At 34.8% G+C, this 22941-nt stretch overlaps 1 protein-coding gene across 13 annotated transcripts in view; it reads left to right on the top strand.

The window, feature by feature from the left end:
• ESRRG (estrogen related receptor gamma) overlaps window positions 1-22941 on the top strand; it is a 685908-nt gene that overhangs the window by 131481 nt on the left and 531486 nt on the right. For 7 of the 13 annotated variants that reach the window (XM_056815934.1, XM_056815938.1, XM_056815930.1 and 4 more), the window contains one exon: window positions 4883-4990. The exons of 4 other annotated variants lie outside the window; for them this stretch is intronic. The gene's annotated coding sequence lies outside the window, so the exon portion shown is untranslated. Of the gene's footprint in view, window positions 1-4882; window positions 4991-18746; window positions 18802-22941 lie in introns of those variants that run through there. 2 more of the 13 variants (XM_056815935.1, XM_016430170.2) reach the window with 2 other exon arrangements.

Below are 22941 nucleotides of genomic sequence, written 5' to 3'. Positions count from 1 at the left end.
AGTCAGGGGACTTTTAATTCTGGCTCTCAAATTTATTCTCTACATGAGCATGAGAAAAAACATTTAACTTTTGTAGAAGTTCTTTCTTTTAAAAATTTTTTAATGTTTTATTTTTACATTATAGACATTTACAGGTTACTCCCACCTAATCAGAGATCATGGCTACATAAAACTAGAAATGTTGTAACTTTATCTGAAAGTTGTTACATTTCTCATGTGTAGTATCCTCTTTTAAAAAATCTATTTTCATTCTCTCCTGCTTCCCATTCCATTGGGGAAGCATTTCTTTTAATAAATATGCAGTCAATTAGACAAATTCCCCCAATTGACTATATAAAATCTATGTATATCTCATTCTGTACATTAAATCTATCACCTCTCTGTAATGTTTCATCATCAACCCTCTGGAATCATGGATGGTTATTATATTGATCTTAGTTCTTACAGCTTTCAAAATTGTTTTTATAATGTTATCCCACAAATTTTTCTCTTGGTTCTGTTTATTTCATTCTTTTCCATTTATAACATTCCTTACAATTGTCCATTTTTAGAATATTGATATTGTAATATAATTGTTCTTTTGGTTTTGTTTACTTCACTCTGCATTAATTTATGTCATTCCTGGTCTTTTTTAAATCATCTGTTCTTTTTGTACAAAACAATAGTATTTTCTCCCTAATATATATGATGGGTTATATTCAGCCATTCCTTAACTAATTGGCCTTAGTTTCCAATTTTTTTGCCATCACAGAAGACCTACAAATTTTTTTGTATATAAAAGACCTTTCCTTTTTCATTTGATCTCTTTTGCATATAGGCCTAAAATTGTTATAGCTGTGTCAAAGGACATGCACTGTTTGGTTTGTTTATATATATATATATATATATATATATATATATATATAAAACCTTTACCTTCTATCTTGGAGTCCAAGGCAGAAGAGTGGTAAGGGCCAGGCAATAGGAGTTAAGTGACTTGCCCAGGGTCACACAGCTAGGATTTGAACCTAGGACCTCGCATCTCTAGGCCTGACTCTCAATCCACTGAGCAACCCAGCTGCCCCCATTTGGTTATCTTTTGAGTACAATTCTAAATTGTTTTCAATAATGGTTGTCCATTCACACCTACAGTGTACCTATTTTCTTACAACGACTCCAACATTAGTCATTTTTTTATCATCTGTGTCACTCTGAGGAAGATGACTTAAAACTTCATAATTGCTTTAAATCACATTTCTCTAATAAGTGGAAATTAGGAACATTTTTTCATATGGCTATAGAAACTCATGTTTCTTCCCTTGAGAGCTGCCTATTCAGATCTTTAGACTATTTATCAATTATAAAATGAGTCCTTTTCTTATATATTTGAACTATTCCTTATAGATCTTGAAAATGATACCTTTATCAGAGGAATTTGTTGCAAAGAGTTTTCCCCAGGTGTTTGCCTTTTAATCTTAACTTTTTTAGATTTCAACAAATAAGCATTTATTAAGCCCCTGTTCTGTCAGACACTAAATTTTTTAAGTTAAAAACTTTTAAAATTTCATTTAATCAAAATAATTCATTTTTATTTTTGTGATCCTCCTTATTCCTTGTGTGGTTATGAACTTTTCTCCTATCTATAGATTTGATGAGTAATTTTCCCCCATTTCCCTAATTTGTTTTTTAATGTGATCTTATGTATCTAAGTCAGGTACCCATTTAGAATTTATCTCTATGAAAGTTTTGAAGTATGAGATGTTGGTATAAATCTAATTTCTTCTATACTGATGACCAGTTTTTGTTTTTGTCAACTGGTGAGTCCTTATTTCAGTAGTTTGGATCATTGTGTTTATCGAATAGGGTGTCAGATATATTCACCTCTGTATTTTATGCACCTAATCTGTTCAACTGATAGTTCTCTCTATTTTTTTAAATCAGCACCAAATTATTGTAATAATTGCTACCTTGTAGTGTAATTTGAGATCTGGCACACAGCTCATTTGCCTTCATTCTATTTCTTTTTCATTAATTCTTTGAGATTCTTATTTTTTCTAGTTTTAATGAGTAATCTTTTGGTAATTTGATTACCATAGCATTGAAAAAAATAAATTAAGACAATCTTTATCCTCAAGGAATTTATAATATAATGTGGAAAGTCAAATATTTGGGGAGGAAACTTCTACCCACTAAACTGAGGGAGGACCCCCCATGAACAAAGGATACTTTTGAGGTATGAGTTTTAGTTTTGAAGTGATCTTCTAGGAATCATGGTAAAGGAGTACAGCCTCAATAGAAATGAAAAGTGTGCCTAAATCTCAGTAAAACATAATGCAAATTCTCTCATGATATCCTTATGAGTAAGACAAAGAAATATGCCCTAGAAAATAGTAAAGTTTAGGTAGATTCAGAACCGGTCTAAATGAGAGGAACAAAGTATTGATAACAATTGATTGATATTGATATTGATTGATAGCAAATTGGAGGATGTCCAGAAGTGGGTGATCAAATTAGTGAGCAGACAAGAATCAGTGCTTTATGAGGATCTACTGAGAGGATTGCAAGATAATATTTAATGCAGACATGATAGTTGTCTTCAAAAATTTGGAAGAGAAATTTGACTTGCTATACTTGGCTCCAGAAGGCAGAATTAGGTGCAGAAATGGATGTTTTAGAGATAGAGTTCAACTATCTCTATCAAGAGGGGAGGGAAATACTGTATAACACTTAAAAATCTTTTCTTTGCCTTTAAATTGGGTAGACTGCCTTGGTTGGTGGATAGTGAATTGGATACTCACTGGATCAAGAAAAGACTATACATTTTAGAGAAATGGTCGAACAGATTCTTGTTCATTTTTGGGTTGCACTGAACAATCTATGAAGTTTCTTGCAACTCCTTATCTTTAAAATGAGAGGGTAGGACTAAGTTATCTCTAAGAATCTTCCAATCTCTAATTTCTATTTTCTGACATCCTTTGACTCTACAATACCAAGTATTGGGCTTCTAAGTATAGCATTCTATTTTCTAAATAGATTCTGAAAAAATATGTAGCACAATTGAAGACTTTATGTCTTAAATAACATTAAATCAAATTAGTTCCAAAGAAATAAAATGACAAGATAACTAGCATTTGGGAGCCAGTGTTTGGTGTAGTAACTTGGAAGGGAAAATAAAGGAAAACCTAGTTTTCTGTTTGAATTAGTAGGTTTGCAAATACTGTAAGGTCCGTATAATTTCCATTACTACCCCTAGTGATAACATGAATCTTCTCCAAAGAAAGAGCAACTGTAGTCATACATAGTAAAGTTTTGGTAGTGCCACATTTAGCCCTATATTTTTAGTCTCTATAGTGCAACAGAAATTTTGCATTAAGAATCATTTGAGATGCAAATAGGGCTTAGTATCTCTGTATTTAAATTTTTCTTTAAATAGAATGCTCCTCTTTCCCTTAGCTCACTTCTTTCTTTTTTTCTCTCTCCTCTCTTTCTCTTAAAAAACAAAAACAAAAAACCTCTCAGTTACTTCTGTGGTCCTAGAAGGGGACTCAGTAGGACATGCTGCTTGCAGTGAAAGTAGAAATAGTGAGAATTTTCCATCACTGATGATATATCTGTTCCTAATTAAAATAAGCTGGGCCATAGGAAGGATAAGGTAATACAGACTCTTGTGGCCTGCTCTTAGCCAATAGAAGATGAACAGTGAAAAATATAAAGCCTTGGAAAGCCACGTTGTGCTTACTCACAAACACTAATCTCATCAATTCCATATACATCTTTTTGATTGTTGGGAGAAGATGACTCCTTTTATACATGTATATGGCTACATGTATACATATTTATAAACCAATAAGTATATAAACAAAATGAATATATATGCATATATTCTTGAACTTACTAAATTAGCATATAAGTATATATAACACTAATGCATAAATAGCTAATAAATATATAAACCTAATACATATGCATATGTGCTCTAAATACATTAGTGTTATATATACTCATATGTTAGTTTAGTAAGTATATACATGTATTAGTTTAGTTTATATGTTATTAGTTATATTAGTGTACACATATTAATTTAGCAAATGTACTTGCATTAGACACCACCTGCATAGTGAATAACTATTCCTCTACTGAAACTCTCCTAGAGCTCTTTGTCTAGATTTCTCCTTTGCCCCCATCACACCATATTTTGTATTATACTTACCTATGCCCTGTCCTTCTTGGTACACCATATAAGCTTTTTGAGGGCAGGAATTGTGTCATCTTTTGTCTGTGTATGTAGCATTTTATATGTAATAAGTGTTGAAAAAAATTTTATTGAATTGAATCAGGAAGATATAATACTTTCTGGTGGGGGGGGGGGAGAGAAGAGATATACCTTTAAAGATTTTGTATGGAATAACAAAATAAATTATATACAGCTAGGAGATTGAGCCAGTCCTGAGAAAATAAGTTTATGGGTTCTGTGTATTTTACTATCCCCAGACTATGAATTTAATTCAACCTCAGGTGTCTTAAATCTGACGAAATACCAAGAAGGAGAAATTTTCTTTTCCAGCAGGGGTCTGGATGATAGCCCCTAACAAATGCAAAATTTGACATTCATATAAAAGAGAGCTAAACAAGACCAATAAAGAGATGCTGGAAATTGACTGCAGCCAGAGGAAAAAAATACAAAGTAATGCAAACAATCAACCATTGCACTGTTTACTGAAATCCAAGGGCTGACCTATAAGGCAGTGCCTCTGCTTCCTCTCGTTATTTAGAACAACACAGAGAGGTGGTTGGTGTAAAGAAAATGGATGATTGGATTCAGGTTCATAGAAAGTTGAGTTTAGAAGAGGGTCACTCTTCATTATTTGTAGAGTATCTTATTCAATGGTATTTCCTTTTTTAGTGCTGTTGGGAAAGTATTCTGCATTCAGTAGCATTGTTGGCCATCCCCTGTAATGAATTTCTGAAGAGCCCTGAAAACCTGAAGAATTGAGCCCTGATTAGTATTTTGGTGAGTAGGGCCTGCATCTTATTTTAATCTTATATCTAGTTTTCTAGGAGGCTAGTAAAGAGTGGGAAATAATGAATAATTTTAACATGAAGAATGGAATCCAACTTTAGTCTCTCGAGGGTACATAGCTCATTTGCTCATCTTTTAATATTAGGTTTATATCTTTTTGGCCCCCCTGATTTTTTTCTACAAATGTAACAATCTCGAGAAACTGTGTAGTAGCTATAACCATAATAGGATTTTAAGTAGGTTATCTAAATCTTAGCTTTGGGTCCAAGATGGAGATTTTCTCAAGCTGACCATGTAACCTTTATCTGTTCAACTCACTTTTCTTATTTGCTGAATAGGCATTCTCAGTTTCATAGGAAAGTGAAGAACAAATAACCAATGAAATAAAACAATTTGAAAAGAACTTTATCATTCTAGAAATAGAATTTATAAAACATAAATATATGTATACATATATGTGGGGAAGTATAGAATGAAAAAAAATCACTTGATGGGTATGATACGAATGCTAGAGAAGAGGCTTACTGTGAAGTTTGCTTTTAATTCTGGGGCACATATACTATTTTAAAAATACCCCACAAACCTTAGCCTGACAAAAGGAAAGTGTAAAATAAAGCCTTAGTCTTTGCATTGACAGATATTTCCATAGCAACGTGACTGTCACTCAACACCCACTCCATCTAGCTTCAGAAAACACCCCCAGAAAAAAATGTCAAAAGTCTTATGCAGGTTCCAAATTTAAATCAAACTTTAAAATAAATTAAAATTAAAAAAAAAACCCTCAAACACCCCCAGTAGTCACAAAATTTTGAGAAAGGCAGAAAAAATGGTTGGCAAAGCAGACAGAAATCAGGTCCTCTTTCTACAGATCCAAAGATTTAAAGGGATGAGTGTTGCTCACTATTTCCCTCTGTTACAGCAATCAAACACCTATGGACATAATACCTATATCTGTTTCATATCCTTTTCTCATGCTTTCAAGGCTGGTGCTCATTCTTATACCTCTCCATACTGTATTCACGTTCTATGGTCCCCCCAAGTCCAGGATTAGCAGCCTTTTCAAAATGGTGTGCCAAGGTTCTGACCTTTTCATTTTATTATGCCATTGAAAGGAATTAGGGGACTGGTTTTCAGTCTAATGCCAGTGTGCACATCTGACTCCCCATTGACTCACAAGTAAAGAATCACCAGCTACCAGCTTTCATTGCCAGAAGCTGATCTCACATTGAGAGATGGTAGTAGCAACTGGCTTGCTTGCCATCTTGGACGTGAGGTCTCCAGGGGTTGTGTGTATAATTTGCTCTCTTGTTCCTCCCTCTCTTATCCAGAAAATGTTCTTCACTGATTTGCCTAACCCTATTGTGACACTTTAGTGGAAAGTCATTTGAGATGACTTCCCCTTTTTTATGAACCTCCTTAAGTTAGTTGGCAGACAGACTACTTAACAAATTATAGCTATTAGAGGAGCTTCAGAGTGCTTGTCCTTCCCCAACTTGTTGAGTTAACTTGTTAAAATGCATATGGACATGGAAGCAAAATGACAATGATTGTACAATTGCATGGTGGGTTTTTTTTTTTCATTTGCCCATTAAAATCTTTGACCAGATTTAGTATAATTGGCACTTGGCATCAACTCAGATCATAAACCTCTCTTTTCCTGTTAATTAAATATACCCTTCAAACATTCCTCTGGCATATGAAGGGTTATGTTCACTTGTTCTGTAAACTTGCTAATGGTATTTACAGTCACCTTAGCCAAGCATCCTTTTTCCGAGAGCCCAATAAAGATGGCTTGCAATAACACCCAAGGACAAAATGTAGTGGAATTCAAAGAAGAGGTATCAGTGTAGCTAATTTATCAAGTTGTGAGTTGACTAGAGCCCTATTTTGATACATCTTTATAGCATGAAGATGAACCCGGATTTTCAAAATCTGTATCAGTAGAGTTCAAGGGCTGGAAGGACCTACCAAGGTATAAAAGATTTAAATAAAGCTTGGTAGTGAGACCAACGTTTCAGTTGTCCAAAAGTCAGGGGGATTTGTTATATGATTCAAAAGGGTCAACTTTTATTTATTTTTTACTTATTAATTTATATAGGCTACAACAACATTTCTTCTTCTTATGCTTACTGTCTTTATGACTGTGGGCAAGTGACTTAAACTCTTTTGGATTCAGTATTTTCTTCTGTATTGAAAAGGTTGGACTTAGTGGTCTCCAAAGTCCCTTCCAAATCTAATAGTGCTAATTATAATAGCACTAGCATTTAGAATTTTAAGGGTTATAGAATACTTTACATATGTTATTTCATTTGATCTTCACATCTACCATGGGAAAAAACCTTTTATTATTATCCCTATTTTACACATAAGGATGTTGATACTGAGAAAAGTTAACGGACTTGTCCATAGTCAAAAGTTGATGTTTGAAAAAGGATCTGAACTCAGGTCTATCCTGAATTCATGTTGATGTTAGTGTCAGTGATGTTAGTGGCTCAAGTTTTCTAATGCATCCTGGCTGACTAATATTCAGAGACAATTTCCATGGAGAACTTCTGCAAAGGTCTTCTGATTCTTTATTTTTCTTTATTTTTAACTGAGTTAAAAGTCATTGTCATCATAAGCTTCTACCAGTATCATGTGCTTGTTATGTGCATATATGTTTTTATGTTTTAATAAATTCTGAAGAACAGGTAAACTACCATTCTCCCTGTTCATATGACTTGGGCTCAAAATTAAAGAATTGCTGTAGGGCTGGTTTAATGTTACTTAGCAACATGCCAAGTTCTTGTAATAGGAAACCACTGGTGAAATTCCAGGGGATTGTGATGTCCAAGAGTGGAACCAAGAAATATTGAGAAGCTACGGGTCAAGATAGAACTAGATAAGAAGCTTTAAAGATCAGAGAAAACATATCATGGTTAAATTATCAATTCTATGCTGGTATGACTAGGCATTGCAGTGGAGACAGTGCTGGGACTAGAGTTAGGAAGACCTAAGTTCAAATCTAGCCTCAGGGGCTAGCTGGGTGACCAAGAATGAGTCACTTAACCCTGGTGATTTTATTTTTTTCTCATCTATAAATTGCATTGGAGAAGGAAATGATCAACCACTCCAGTATCTTTGCCAAGAAAACCCCAAATGGGGTCACAAAGAGTCAAGCACAATTGGAAAATGAATAAATAACAAAATGCAGGCGACACACAGATCTATATGTTTAAAAAAGCCTCTCCTGTACTTCAGTCCCATATCACCAGTAACCTAATAGACATTTTAGTTGGATATCCCAGACATGTTTAACATGTTCAAACTAAACTTATCTTCCCTTTCCAAATAGCTAATAATAATAGTGGACACTTAAAAAGAACTTACTATGTTCCAGGCTAGGTGCCTTACAATTATTATTTATTTGTTCCTTACAACAACCCTGGGAGGTAAGGGCTTTTGTCATCCCTATTTGATAGTTAAAGAAACTGAGGCAGGGTCACACATCTAAGATCAGATTTGAACACAGGTATTCTTTGACTCCAGACTTGGTACAAGCCATTTATCTTCTCCAAATCAACCCCTTACCAAACTGAGCTATTTCTTTCTAGGGCATGATCATTCTTCTAGTCTCCCAGATATTATCCAGGATTCCTCCCTCTCCCTCTCCCCAGCTACCTGATCAGTAGCCAAATCTTGTCATCTCTCCCTCTATCTCTCACTTTTGATCACTTTATTCAGCACTTAGCACAGAACCTGGCATATAATAGGCACTTAATAAATGTTTATCAATTGACTGAATGATTTACACAGCTAACATCTTAGTTCAAACCCTCATCACCACTCTTCCCTTGACTATTGCATCTTGCCCCTAATTGGTCTCCTTACTTCAAGTCTCTCCTCACTCAGATTCTTCCTCTACATTCTTGACATAGTTGGGGTTTTATTTCCCTTTGTTTTTAAGTCCACATCTGACTGTGACACCTTTCTCCTCATTAAATTCCAGTGACTCCTTTTTGCCTCCAGGAGAAAAATAAATTCCTGTGTTTGGCCTTTTAAAACCCTTTACAATTTGGCCCCAACTTGTCTTTCTCAGCCTAATAATACATAATTCCCATTCCTGCTCTCTGCAGTGCAGCAGAAATGATGTTTCGGTTGCTCATCTACCAGACTCCAATGGGAGATCTTCCCCTATGCCCAATACATTTCTTCTTCCCCTCTGCTTATAGAATCCCTTATTTCCTTCTAAAATACTACTTAAGTACTGGCATAAACTGACATCCTGATCTCCCCAGCAGCCTAAATGGGTTCCCCTAAATCTCCTTGAGAGTAGAGATTTATTTTTTATATCCCCAGCTCTGTAATGTTCTATAGTGCTGCATAGTGCATGTGTAATAAATGGCTGGGCATAGATTGACTGAAGATAGGTAGCAGAGATCAAGGAGAAAGGTATGGAATTCAGGAAATAGGTACCTGAAACTGAGGCATCTCCTGAGAGGTCTCAGGCCAGCCTATGATGGTCTAACTGGATGAAGTAGGCAGTGCTGAGGTCAGAGATAAGAGCAATATCTGAAAATGTCTGATTTAGATGATGCCATTATCAACTCTGGACAGATTCTCAACAGCTAATAATTACTGAAAGATGTTGGAGAAATTATTTCATGGACCACTGAGAAAATACCTACTTAGCTAGAGAGCCCATTAGTGAATGGCATGCTATACCTGGAATCAGGAAGAAGTTGAAGGTTCAGATTTTGCTTCTCTAAGAAGGGAATAATACCAATTGTAACATGAGGCTTGAATGAAATTATATATGTCAAGTCCCTTGCAGACTATAAAATGCTATATCAGCATCAGTAATTATTACATCCCCAGGAGTAGTACATTTATTATTACTTGATTTGGCCCCCACAACTAAACATAGTGAGATTTTGCCCTACTTTGGGCCAAGTTTTACATTCTACACAAAAATCTAAAATCCAGAGAAACGGGTTTCGAGGCCAGCATTTGACACAACTCTCATTTGGCTTCTTGTAGTGATAGTCAGGCAATGTGTCATTTTCTCCATGGAATATGTATGCAGCTGGGAAACGAGTTATTTATAATAATAAGACTTTGCACTTATGGAGATATTTGCATAGTAAGCAGATCATATGGAATCTAAAGTTGCCAGTGTCTAGTGAGTAACCTTGGAATCATCAGTCTATCTAATTATCTAATGCACCTTATTTGAAGTTCATATATGTCTTTTTGTAGGCCATTCCCATGAATCTTTTAGCCAATCAGGGCTATAGAAGCTTATATAGATTAAAGGCATTTTTAGGACTAGTTCACTGTTATAGATGGGTAGGACATAGGGATGCTGAAACAGGAAGACTTAAAATAAGAAGCAAATGAGAACCTCTTGATCCTTCCTTGATTTCACTCTTCTTCCTCATACTATGTACCCCACCCCCCAATATTTCTGTGCTATGTAATTTTTTTTTGGTGAAGGTCATTTTTGCTTGGTATCTTCACCCATTTTATTTCACCACAAAGTCTCCTAGTTTCTCAAGTAGATTCATCCATTGACTGCTTTTCATAGGATAAAATGTGAGATGAACTAATTTTACCACCACCTGAACCCCAGAATGGAAAGGTCACCATTTAAAAAATACTCAGATCTTTATAAAGATTACTGACACCATGTAGGCTGATAGATGGTATTTATCCTGGAGAGTTCATTTGAGCAGATTTTCCATCCAAGGATAAATACACCCCAAATCACAATGGTAATCAGAGTCACCCGCCTCATTTCTGATGATTTTACAAATCAGTTGGGTTTCAAAGATGTGACAACATTACCCTGTTCCCACACTGAGTTGTTTTGGCTGCAGGGGCGGCTGCCTTTTTTTTCCAGCTGCATTTGTGAGTGTTTTCATCCCTTGCTAAAATATGTTTTTTAAAAATGTGATTAACAGCCATTTTCAGAGACAGATACTAGCTCTCCTCAGCCAAAGAGGCACAGCATGCAAAAACAGGCAAACATGAAAATAATGAAAAAGGGTATGTTTATTCATTGGAAACCATGTTAATGACTACATCTGCCCCTCTCATTTCAGACTGGCTGGGATCATCTCTGCTCTTCTGATTTGCTAATGTCTCTACCTACAGTGAAATCCCATAGTGGTGGCCCATAAATCAAGGATATCCATAGCAGACCTGATTTTTCTTCTCTGCATATGTTAAGGATACTTTTTTTTTTACTTACTTGATAACTACACTCAGTGGGAATATGTTCATGAGATATGTTGTGGTGGTGATCCCAACACTCGTGGTAACTTCCTGTCCTTCAGTATTAATAACAAACACCATTAACAATAAACAAGGAGCTAATCTAATTTTAGTGGCTTTCATGGTATTAAATATTCATAAAAGGTCAGGAGGTGTATGTTTATTTTATAGCAGAACCATTTTCATTTTGTATGTTTTCTATTTAAGTAGAAGAGGCTATTTCCTCCTATTGCTTGGACCTATATTCTATGACTCTTTGAAACTTCAAATTTCCTTGCAGATAGGTTTGTAAAGTAGACTCAAAATTTAAAATCTAAAAAAAAAAAACCAACAACTTTTTTTAGCCAATTGCTTGCTCTCACCTAAAAAGTTCTACCTACTCTAAGCCATGATCATAGGATTTTAGAGTTTAGATATTACCTAACCCACTCCCATAACTAAAATTTGTTTTCAGTGTCTTTTTTCAGTCATATCCCATTCTTTGTAATCCCATTAGGGGATTTATTGGCAGAGATATTGGAGTGGTTGTCCATTTCCTTTTCCAGCTCATTCTACAGATGAGGAATTGAGGCAAAGACTTGCCCAGAGTCTTAAGTGTAAACGTCAGTAAGTATTCGAGTCCAGACTTGAACTCAGAAAGATAAGTCTTCTGGACTGTAGACCTGAGACTTTATCCACTGTGCCACCTAGCTGCCCAAAATGAAACATAATTCTTAATGTTAATAATAGTTAATAACTAGTATTATATAAGGCTTTAATATTTGCAAAGTGCTATACGTATGTAATTTCATTTTATTTCATCCATTTACATTTCAGCCTATTGAAATTCTTTCTTTGGTGTTACCTGCTATCCAGATCTTTCCCCTGGTATCTGAATGTATTCTTCCTTTTCTAATTAAGGCAACTTGTCTAGAGTTTTTCCTATACTTCTTTATAGCATTGTGTTTACCTATCTTAGCTATCCATCTTATTAGAATTTAAGCTCCCTCTGAGTGTTCTTCAGTGTTTTTTTTTTTGCATGTTGGTATTTTCCTGGACTACCCCAAAATCTTGTACATAGTAGGCACCATAAAAAGTTATCTTTTCTATTTACATATTGGAGTAGAAATTCTTTGGGGCTTTTTTTGAGTTAAATAAAAACCTTTCCCAAACACTTTTTAAATAAGGAGTTATTTACCTTTTTTGTCATGAACACCTCAGAATAATGTTTTTAGGTATATAAAATATAAATGTAAATATAAAATTAAAATATAAACAAAAATAAATAATAACCTTACAAGGAAAATTGATTACATTAAAATCAAAATTTAAAAAAAAAAGTCCACAGAACTCTTGCAAGTTGAACCTTAATATTTGAATGGGAATTGAGGGCCCTGAGTTGAAAGACAAGAATCAAATTCTGACATAGTTCTCAGGGGAAATCCTGAATAAATATAAACATAGTTCAAGGAATATGAATACTGAGAAAATTCCAAAATTCTTTACTTGTCTTAAAAACTTAGAGCTTGGTTTTAGGCCTTGCTTTAAACATAGGATAGTCAGAAGTTATTATCAGTTTGGGTGGGAAGGAGAAAGTGTGATATGAGGGAGAGAAAAAGTCAGAAAGCCTGGGAGAATGAGACATTGCAGTTGCCTTCAGTAGAGATGGAGAAAATAATGGTTTTAAATGAGTTGGATATAGAGCAAGGAGGACAAGGCAACTAGAAACAAAAGTAACCAGTAGTAAAAGTACAAAGGAAAAATGAATTTGATGTTTCTTAGGAAACATAAAGCACGTTAGAGACTAAATGGAATTGAGTATATTGTGTCTGCTTTTAAATAAAAGGTTAGAGTGGGTGATAAGATTTACAAGAAATATCAGAAATTGACCAGTGTTTGCTGACAGAAAACTGAATTTCATTCTAAATTTAAGCTTCAATCGTTATATTTAATTTTTTTAAAACCTGGTCATTGGAGTCTGTTGTTGAAGATGCAGTAATTAGTTGAGTTTCTATAAATCCTACTAAATATACCTTACAAGAATAGGGTGGTCCATTTAAATTTGTCCCCATAAAAAGTCACATTGAATTAAGTGGGGCCTGCTAATTGGACCCTAATGCATTACCTCGGGAGCTACAGACTTAAATATTTGATAATTGGAGAACTATCATCCCTGAATAATAAAATGAGACATAACTGTTTTTCTTTGTTTCAAAGAAGGTTCAGGAGGAAGCAAGCAGTGATATATTTGTGGAATAAAAAACAAAAATGTCAATAAAAATATATGTGCATATATATGTTAAAAAGAATAATAACCTAAGAACTATTTAATTCCTAGAAACCAAGATTGAGATACTCTGATGCAGAACAGAGCTGAATCAAGTTTGTGTGGGTTCCAGATTCCCTTGCCAATGACTATTTTCTACCTTTTCTATTGTTCTTCTGAATTGAGGCTTTATTATTGGTTTTAGTGCCTAGATTATATTTTCACTAACCTCATTGTCACATATTTGAATTGCCATTTCTGATGTTTTAGAGTCTCTCAAAATGTAATATGGTGCTGTGGTAATTAAAGAGGCAGCTCTTGAAAGGATTCTGGGCTTAGGGTCTGAGAAACTTGGGTTTGAATTCTGGTTTTGCTACTTGTTATTTAAGTGATCCTGGACAAAACACTTAAACTTTGTGAGCCTCAGTTTCCCCATCTGTAAAAGGATGATAATAGTATCTGCAGCAGAGTATTAGTACACAGAGAGCTAATACCTTAAAGCCAAAAAGACCTGAATTATTTCTGACATACTGGCTGGGGGACCCGTGACAAATTACTTAATCTCTCAAAGCTCTAGTCTAGGCACCTTGTCAAGATGAGGATGCAGAGAAATTGTGCTAGTGCTTCCATTCGTAGAGGGAATTACTTTATTTAGAGTTCCCTATGTCAGTTAAATCACAGGTCTCATCCCTAGTTTAATCTTTGTATTATCTTCTTCACAAGGTTATTGTGAAGGAAGCACTTTGTAAATGAAAGAAAGCAGTTGTTTTTACAGTTGTATCATATAAACAATATCTCATTTTCACACTGCATTAAAATTTTTCAAAGTGCTTTTTTCACAACAATCTTGTGAGATAGAATATACATTATTATTATTACCATTATATAGGTGAAAAATTGGAAACTCAATGACTTATCTCAGATCCCACATAGAGTAGGAAGGAGATGATTTCTTTATTTTACAAGTATTGAACTGAAGCCCAGAGAGGTTAAATATTCCTAAGGTAATAAGTACCAGAAATAAGTTTTGAACCTCAATCCTCTAAATCCAAATTCACTGGCCTTGGCTCTCTGCCATGCTGCTAATATTATTACTCTTCATTTGGAATGCATGGCACTATAATTGGATATTATGGCTAAGAGTGTTATATCCTGTCATTTTATTGTCAGGATCCTAATGGGCATTTTTGGGGAATATGTCAGAGATGCCCCTTCTTTGACTCTCCTTGGGACATCTTTCCACATACTTTTTATCATACTTTGATACACAAGAATACTACTGATCATTTAATCCTGAATGAAAACTTCTTTCATAGGCATGTGAGATGATTCAATATCAAGGAAGAAAATATGAGGGGGAAAAAGGTGGATGATACATGAAGCTTCATTGATAATATTTTAAAATTAGACCTTATTAAAAATTTAACATGAAACAGAACAATCAATATAATGTCATTTGAATTAATTTGTTTTAATGCATAAAGTATTATAACTATTTTTTCCTGTTTCTCCCTAATCATCCCCATCAGGATTTACTGTCCATTACTTTGCATTCATTTATTCTTTGAGACCTACTTTTATTTGTTTTTCATCATATCATAAAAGTCTTTCAAGATGTCTTTATAGTATACATACCTGTTCATTTTAATTGTTATATGGCATTATGTTAATGTACCACAATTTATTTAACTGTTCTAATTTTGGACATTTAGTTTGTTTGATAGATAGGTTTAAAGTCTTAAATTCTTCACCCCATAATCTTTGAATATGAAATGACTTAATTTGTTTTATCATTGAATTTTTAAAGTTCTGATATTTTTAGATTTTAATGCTGAAAATATTACAGGCAGTTATTAAGGTACCATTATTAGTGCCCATGAACTACTGGTTAGATGACTTTCTTCCTAGCTTTACCGTGGAAATATCTTTGGCTTATGTTGCCTTTTGAGTCTAGAAGGAGTATTTGGGTGATATAAGCCATTAAATGGTACTTTGGGTAGATATCCCTAATGGATGGAATGCTCTATTCTTAAATTGTGTAGTCTGAAACAATAGTGAAAGTTATCTTTCTTCCACTCCCTCCCTCTCTCCCCCAGCCCAATATACTCTTTTCAATCATGGAGTCTTATCCTTTTTTTCAATACTACTACACTATAATATGGTGTACATGTGTTAATTAAACATTCTTTCTTATCACTGTTTTGGTGAGTGTCCTGTAAATTTAATCACTATGACACCTCTGTACACATTACAATCCTTTTAAAGATCTAAAGGAAAATCCTGGAGGATTATTCAAGCACTAATTCACATAGAATTACAGTAGTTATTAGAAGCATTAAAAGTGGTGATAAGGAGCTTTATCATGAATTTTGAGGAAAGCTTAGTTTTATTATTGATGACAATAAAACAAAACAGAAAAAATTCCTTTGTAACAATTTCATTTATTATATGAGAATAATTTAGACACCTAGTACAGTGAATTACATAAAGTGAGTTACATAGTAAATGTTTTTTGAGTTGAATTGTTGAATTCTTAAATTCAAGGAATTCCTTGTCCTACTGATCTGTTGATACCAATCTTGGGTCTCTGATCATCTGTCTTAACACTCCTACTTCTGAATACCTCTAAGGGAGATGGGAAACTTTGCCAAATGGGTTTCCTGAAAACTTGTTATATGTAATTTTGAAATACATAATCTCAATTTGAACCTCAGTGCTAGAGATAACCTTCATGTTTCCTCTTTGAAGCCCCCAATTCTACTTCCAGCCCTGTCATTGCCTCTGAGCAGATGATCATATCTCCTGCTTCACTAAGAAAATTGAGACCTTCTCCTGGGCTTGTTTCTTTGTTCCCCATCTCAAAACCCCTCTAAATCATCACCTTTCCCTCTCTTCATTTGCTTCCATATCAGAGGATGAAGGAGCCCCTCCTGCCTTGAGGACAGAAGGGGGTGCCCTTAATATCATTCCTAATTGCCTTTGAGAGCACTGATCATTCTCTCTATCTTCAATTTCTCTCTTTGTCTATTGCCTGAACAAACATGTTCTCATCTTTAGAAAGTTTTCACTTGATCTTGTCATCCCCTTAAGCTATTATGTCATCTTATATGTCTCCTCTTTTTCTCTGATACAATCTTAGGAAGAATGATCTATCCTCCTTGCCTCCATTTTCTTACAATTCACTCATTTTTCAGTCATTTGTAATCTGCTTTTGACATCCACCACACTATTGAAATGGCTTTTTCCAAAGACTACCAATAATTTTTTTAACTGCTGCTCAAAAAGCCTCTTGTTTTTAGGATAAAAACATAAACTCCATGATCCTGCTCCAGCCTGACTTTCCATTTTTATTTATATTGCTCTCCTTTGTACACTCTGTGTTCCAGCCAATGTTCCCTGAAGTTGACATTCTTTCTCACATTCCTGGGCTTCTGCATGGACCATGCTTATGGTTATAAAGGACTTCTTCCTTATCTGTATTCTTTGAAACCTTCCCTAATTCCCCTAGTTGTTGGTGTCCCATATTGCTCCCTATATTACTTTGTGTTTACTGATCTGTGTTCATGTTTTATCTCTCCAGTAGAGTATAAGCCCCTTAGGGGTAGAGACTCATTTTTTTTTCTTTGTATAGTGCCTTACATAAATATTTGTGGAAATGAATTATGTGTGCTGATCACTGTACCAGATAGACATTGAAGTGGATATAAAAATATATACAACAAAGCCCCTAACAGTACAGTCATCAATGGGAAGGCAACAAATAAATAATTCTAATACCAACTAGATTAGATAAAGGCAAGAGAGAAGTACAAAGTGCTGTTCAAGGTTGAAGAATGGAAAAAAAAATTCTAACAAAGGAAATCTGAGATGCCTTAACAAAGGAGATGGCGTTTAAGCTAATTTTTTAAAAAGACAACTACTATTTTGAAGTAAGGTAAGGAAGGTGTCATTCAAGGATAATGATTAATGTAAATAGCTATTAATCATCAAGCATTTTTAAGCACCTGCTATGTGCCAAATCCTGGCCTAGGCATTGAGGATATGGAGACAAAAAAATTAAGTGATCCCTGCTCTCAGGGCTGCAAAGAGGCCAGGAGAGGCAAATAGATTAATTTGCCTAAAGCCTAGGATACATGAAAGAATATTTTATGATACAAGTTCAGAAAGATATTAAGTTTATTGAATTGCTGAATTACAAGTACGTTTTCTACTTGAACTAGTCTGTATTAAAACATCTATTAATGCCAATCATTATAGCTTAGAGTGTGTTAATGAAGACTGACAATAACTGAGATGATAAAAATTCTCAAATAGTGGCCAATCTGTAGGGGTAGTAGTATTTGCATTTTGAACAGTTTTGTAGGCTTTTTCAAGAAGAATTTACTTGGAAAAAAGGTTTCACATTATTTTATTTAATCCTTATCTTCCTTCTTAGAATCAATATGTGTATTGGTTCAGAGGCAGAAGAGTGGTAGGGGCTAGGCAATGGGGGTTAAGTGACTTGCCCAGGGTCACACAGTAGGAAGTATCTGATACCAGATTTGGACCAGGACCTCCTGTCTTTAGACCTGGTTCTCAATCCACTGAGTACACTAACTGCCCCCTGTTTCATATTCTTGATTTAAAAATGTCTTTATTTTGGTTCATATGGGAACACTTTTTTTGTAAATGTTCGGAAGAGTCTATCCCACATTTGTGGAAACATTCAGACCATTCAAAAACAAATGACCTTGCTCAAAATTATAATGGTAGTAACAAGAGCTAGAATCAAAACCCTGCCCTTTGCCTCCAGAATCAATGTTCTTTCCACTGCTGAGGTTGAATGTCTCATATTATGCCCCCTGGTGAAGAAATGACTCTTGTCCCAGTGATGTCTTGACATCTAATGGACAATCTATAGATCTGGTTCATTATGGAAAGAAATAGTACAGATAACAATGTAGAGAGAACCCTCAGCATTGCAGGGTTAGAAATTTTGTTTCATCAATTCACTCAGGAATGATTAAGTTCTGGAATTAATCTTCAGTTCTACAAAGCATTTACTAAAGTACCTGTTATTTACCAATCAATGATGAGCTAGGGGTGCAAAATGAAAACATTCTTTGCCCTCAAGTTTAGATTCCTGAGAAACAACTTGCATTGATATAAATGAATACCAAATAGTTAACCAAACTCATGAGACTTATTTATAAACCACAATGCTAATGTATTAACTTATTATGGCCAACAAATTTATTGTTTGTCCAGGAGACCCCTCCTTTGTGGATAAATCTCTTCAGAAAATCAGAGTATTAATCAAAAGGTAAGTTTGTTTGATAAATTCAAAATTGGAGCTCTCTCAATTTGGACAAATCACTCTTTAAACCTCAATTTTCCTCAGTGGGATATCAGGAGAAAACTAACCCTGGTTTTCTTGATAATATTTGGCAGATATTCTAGGCTTCTCAAAAACCCATTCATTATGTTCAGGATACCTTCTGTAGCTGGTAAATCCTATCCATTCTTGTTGATAATTATTAGTTTTAGAGGGTACCATTCTCTTGACTTTGTCCCCAAATCCTAAGGATATATTCTCTGCAATTGCAGCCCTTTGTGTATTAACTTTAGTACAGACTATTTAAAAGGTATATTCTCTATTCCATTGGCCTCTGGACAATGAAGGTTGCACAACTCAGATTTGATATGGTAGTAGAAAGATTGATTGGAATGCTTTCTTCAGGAATGGAAGATAGGAAGATGCTGAGTCTGCTTTTCATAACTGAGGCAGCCTTAGTGTCATCCACTGAGTGTCTTTTCTTTGGCTCATTATCTTAAAATGATGCTTGTTCTCTAGGAAGGCTCTCTAAAGATGGTAGTGAATCCTTTATTCATAGTACAGATTTCCTGTCATATTCAAAGTCAACAATTCTTTCCCCCATAAAGTATTTCACTTAAGGAGGTCTTAAAATTTTTTTAACAAAAAGAAAGAAAAACACTTTCACCAAGGTACATTACAGGGGACAGGTTGGTATTATTTAAGGGAGGAAATTAATTGAGTCACTTCTATAGACATTAGGCAAATTGTTTCACTCAGAGTTAAGAGGCAGCTTGGGAGTGTTTAAGTATAGGGTGCCTGCATTGCATTTTATGATAGTCTTAGCTTATGACCTTATATCATTTTATTTCTCTATTAAATCAAGATATGCCTCGCAGAGGTAAGGATAATGCTTGGTGCTGTTACTGTTACTCTGTTACTGTTCTCTGTTTAGTACTGAACTTTAAACTATGATTAAATAATAAAGTAGATCTGTGTCTGAAATAAATACAGTGTTCTATTTAGTGCTTTATGAGATAAAGATGAGCTTGATATGAAACTGGAGAGAGATGTCTTTTAGAATTTCATGGAAGCAGGGCAAATGGAATGTATCCATCTTTCTCTTTCTACTAATTTAGTTTGAAGAGAATATACTTGGTAGCATTGAGACTTGCTGGCCCCCTAGAAACTCCCATGTCCTCTTACTATAAATCCCTTCCCTCTATCAATTATCTTTGTCTTATCCTTTTATATCTCAATTATAAATGTTTTATATGTTGTCTCCTCCTGATTGTGAACTCCTTGAGGGCAAGGACTGTCTATTGCCATAATATGTATCCTCAAAGTTTTTAGTGTAAGTTTAGTGTAGGGCTTTGCACGTAGTAGATGCTTAATAAGCACTTACTGACAGACTGAATGGTCCCTAAGCATCATTCTGAAATTGGCCCTAGGGGAGCAAGGAAAATGAGGGAATTGGATTCAGTGGTTCCAAGTACCCTTCCAGTGATTCAGGATCCTTTAAATCTTTGGCTAAATAAGCAAACAGTTTTAAAACACCCACTGTGTGGAGGGAATTGTACTGGCATGTGGAAATATGAAGAAAAAAGTAAATGCGAGCACTCATTAAGCCCCTACAATGTACAAGATTTTGGGGATATAAAGCCAAAATGAAAAACTCACCCTAATGTCAAATAGCTTCTATTGAAAGGAGGTGGGAATAATACATAAATAGAAAAGTGTATGTGTGATAATTTGAGGAAAGAGGGATTTTTCTTTCCATAAAATTTCCTTTAAGAGTTTTTACTCGAGTAACAGTTCTGTACTCTAAGGAACTTGTAATCTATTTGGTGATAGGAGGCATAGTTTTGTCTTTCTATCTACAACACTTAGCACAATATTGAGGTGCTTAATAAATACTTTGGGGGGACAGCTAGCTGACTCAGGGGATAGAGAGCAAGTCCTAGAGATGAAGAGTCCTGGGTTCAAATATGGTCTCAGCTTTGTGACCCTGGGCAAATTACTTGATCCCAATTGCCTAGCACTCACCACTCTTATGAAGCCTTGGAAATGATATTTAGTATCAATTTTAAGACAGAAGGTAAGGGTTTAAAAAGAAAAACAAATAAATACTTTTGGATCTATGAATAGATATGTAGATGAGTTAAAGTATGATAAAAGGTATAATGTATAGTTCAAGTTTCTGTCCTGAGCTTTCTTCTTTTGTGCTTCTATACTGTTTTGCTTTGTGATCTCATTAGCTCCCATGGATTTAACTATCAGCTCAAGATCTATTTATCCAGTATAATTTTGAGATGTTTAGTAAATTCTTTTGGATTAATGGATTGATGAATGGATGGATGATTTAAAGTATGGCAAATTAGAAAGTATAGTTCAAATTTCTGTCCTGAGGTTTATTCTCTTCTAAACTATTTTGCTTAGTGATCTCCTTAGATATTATTGATATAATTATCATCTCAGACCTATTTATTTAAGCTGTATTCTCTCTCCTGACAGCCAGTCTTACATATCCAACTACCTGGTAAGCATTTTGAACGGGATACTCCATACATATCTACTTAAACTCAACATGTCCAAAAATGAGCTCATTATCTTTTCCCCCAAACCCTCTCCTCTTTTGAACTTCCCCATTATTGTGGAAGATATCACCATCCTCCCAGGTTCACAGACTTGAAAATTAGATGTCATACTTGACTCCTTATTCTTTCTTTCACCTTTATCCAATCTGTTGCCAAGACCTTATGTTTCTACTTTTCTAATATTTCTAATGTACTTTCCTTTCTCTCATTTAACAACACTCCACTCTGGCATAGGTGCTCTTTACCTCCTGTGGGGAGTGTTGAAATAGCCTGATGCTTGGTTTCCCAGCCTCAGATCTCTTCCTCCTTCCCTTTGTCTCCCACCTAGCTGTCAAATTGACCTTAAAGTGCATTTCTGACCATGTGACCTCTCCCCATTCTGCCCCCCCCCAACTTCACTTTGATAAACTCCACTCTGGCTCTCTCTTACCCCCAACATAAAATAGAAAATCTGGTTTGGCATTTACACTCCTTCATACTTGGCTTCTTCTTATTTTTACACTTCCCTTTCCTGCCCATCTCCATTCCATCAACACTATCTTCCTTGCTGTTTCTCTCACAAAATACTTCATTTCCTCACTATGGTCATTTTTTTTCATGGTTCAAATGTTTAATATCTACCTTAAATTATTAAAATGTCATTTTATAATGAATTTAATAAAAATAAACATCTAAAGAAACTTAGAAAAGACCACAGATGAAATTGAGCTACTTTCATATATTGCACTATCATACAGGTTTTTTCTAACGATGTGTAATAATTTAACATAACAGTAATAGAAATGTCCTTATCTATCTTGCTTTTTGGCTTTCCTTCTGTTCTCTTCTGTATATTTTTTTCTTGTTTTCTTTTTTAAGTTTATTTTTAAAAAAATTTATTTAGTATATTTTTCCGTGGTTACAAGATTCATGATCTCTCCCACCTTATTCCTCTTCCCCCTTCCAAAGCTGCCAAGCAGTTCCACTGGATTATACATGTATCATTGTTCAAAACCTATTTCCATGATATTAATATTTGCAATAGAGTGATCCTTTAACATCAAAACCCTAATCACATCCCCATCACACTACATGGTCAATTATATTTTTCTAATGCATTTCTGTTCCCACAGATCTTTCTCTGGGTATGGATAGCATTTTTTCTCATAAGCTCCTCTGGATTGTCCTGGATCATTGCATTATTGGTAGTAGAGAAGTCCATTACATTTGATTGTGCCACAGTGTATCAGTCTCTGTGTACAATGTTCTCCTGGTTCTGCTCCTCTCACTCTGCATCAATTCCTGGAGATCATTCCAGTTTACATGGAATTTCTCCAGTTCATTATTCCTTTGAGCACAATAGTATTCCATCACCAACATACATCACAATTTGTTCAGCCATTCCCCAATGGAAGGGCATCCCCTCATTTTCCAATTTTTTTGCCAACACAAAAAGCACAGCTATGAATATTTTTGTACAAGTTTTTTTTTTCTTATTATCTCTCTGGGGTACTGAAATGGCTTGCCAACTGGAAAAAAGTGTGTAGAGGATCTGATAAAAGTCTCTAGATTG

Source organism: Monodelphis domestica, chromosome 2, assembly GCF_027887165.1.
Source record: "Monodelphis domestica isolate mMonDom1 chromosome 2, mMonDom1.pri, whole genome shotgun sequence".
Lineage (NCBI taxonomy): Eukaryota > Metazoa > Chordata > Mammalia > Didelphimorphia > Didelphidae > Monodelphis > Monodelphis domestica.
The sequence above is the reverse complement of the archived record's forward strand: the minus strand, read 5'-3'. Positions and strand labels throughout refer to the sequence as shown.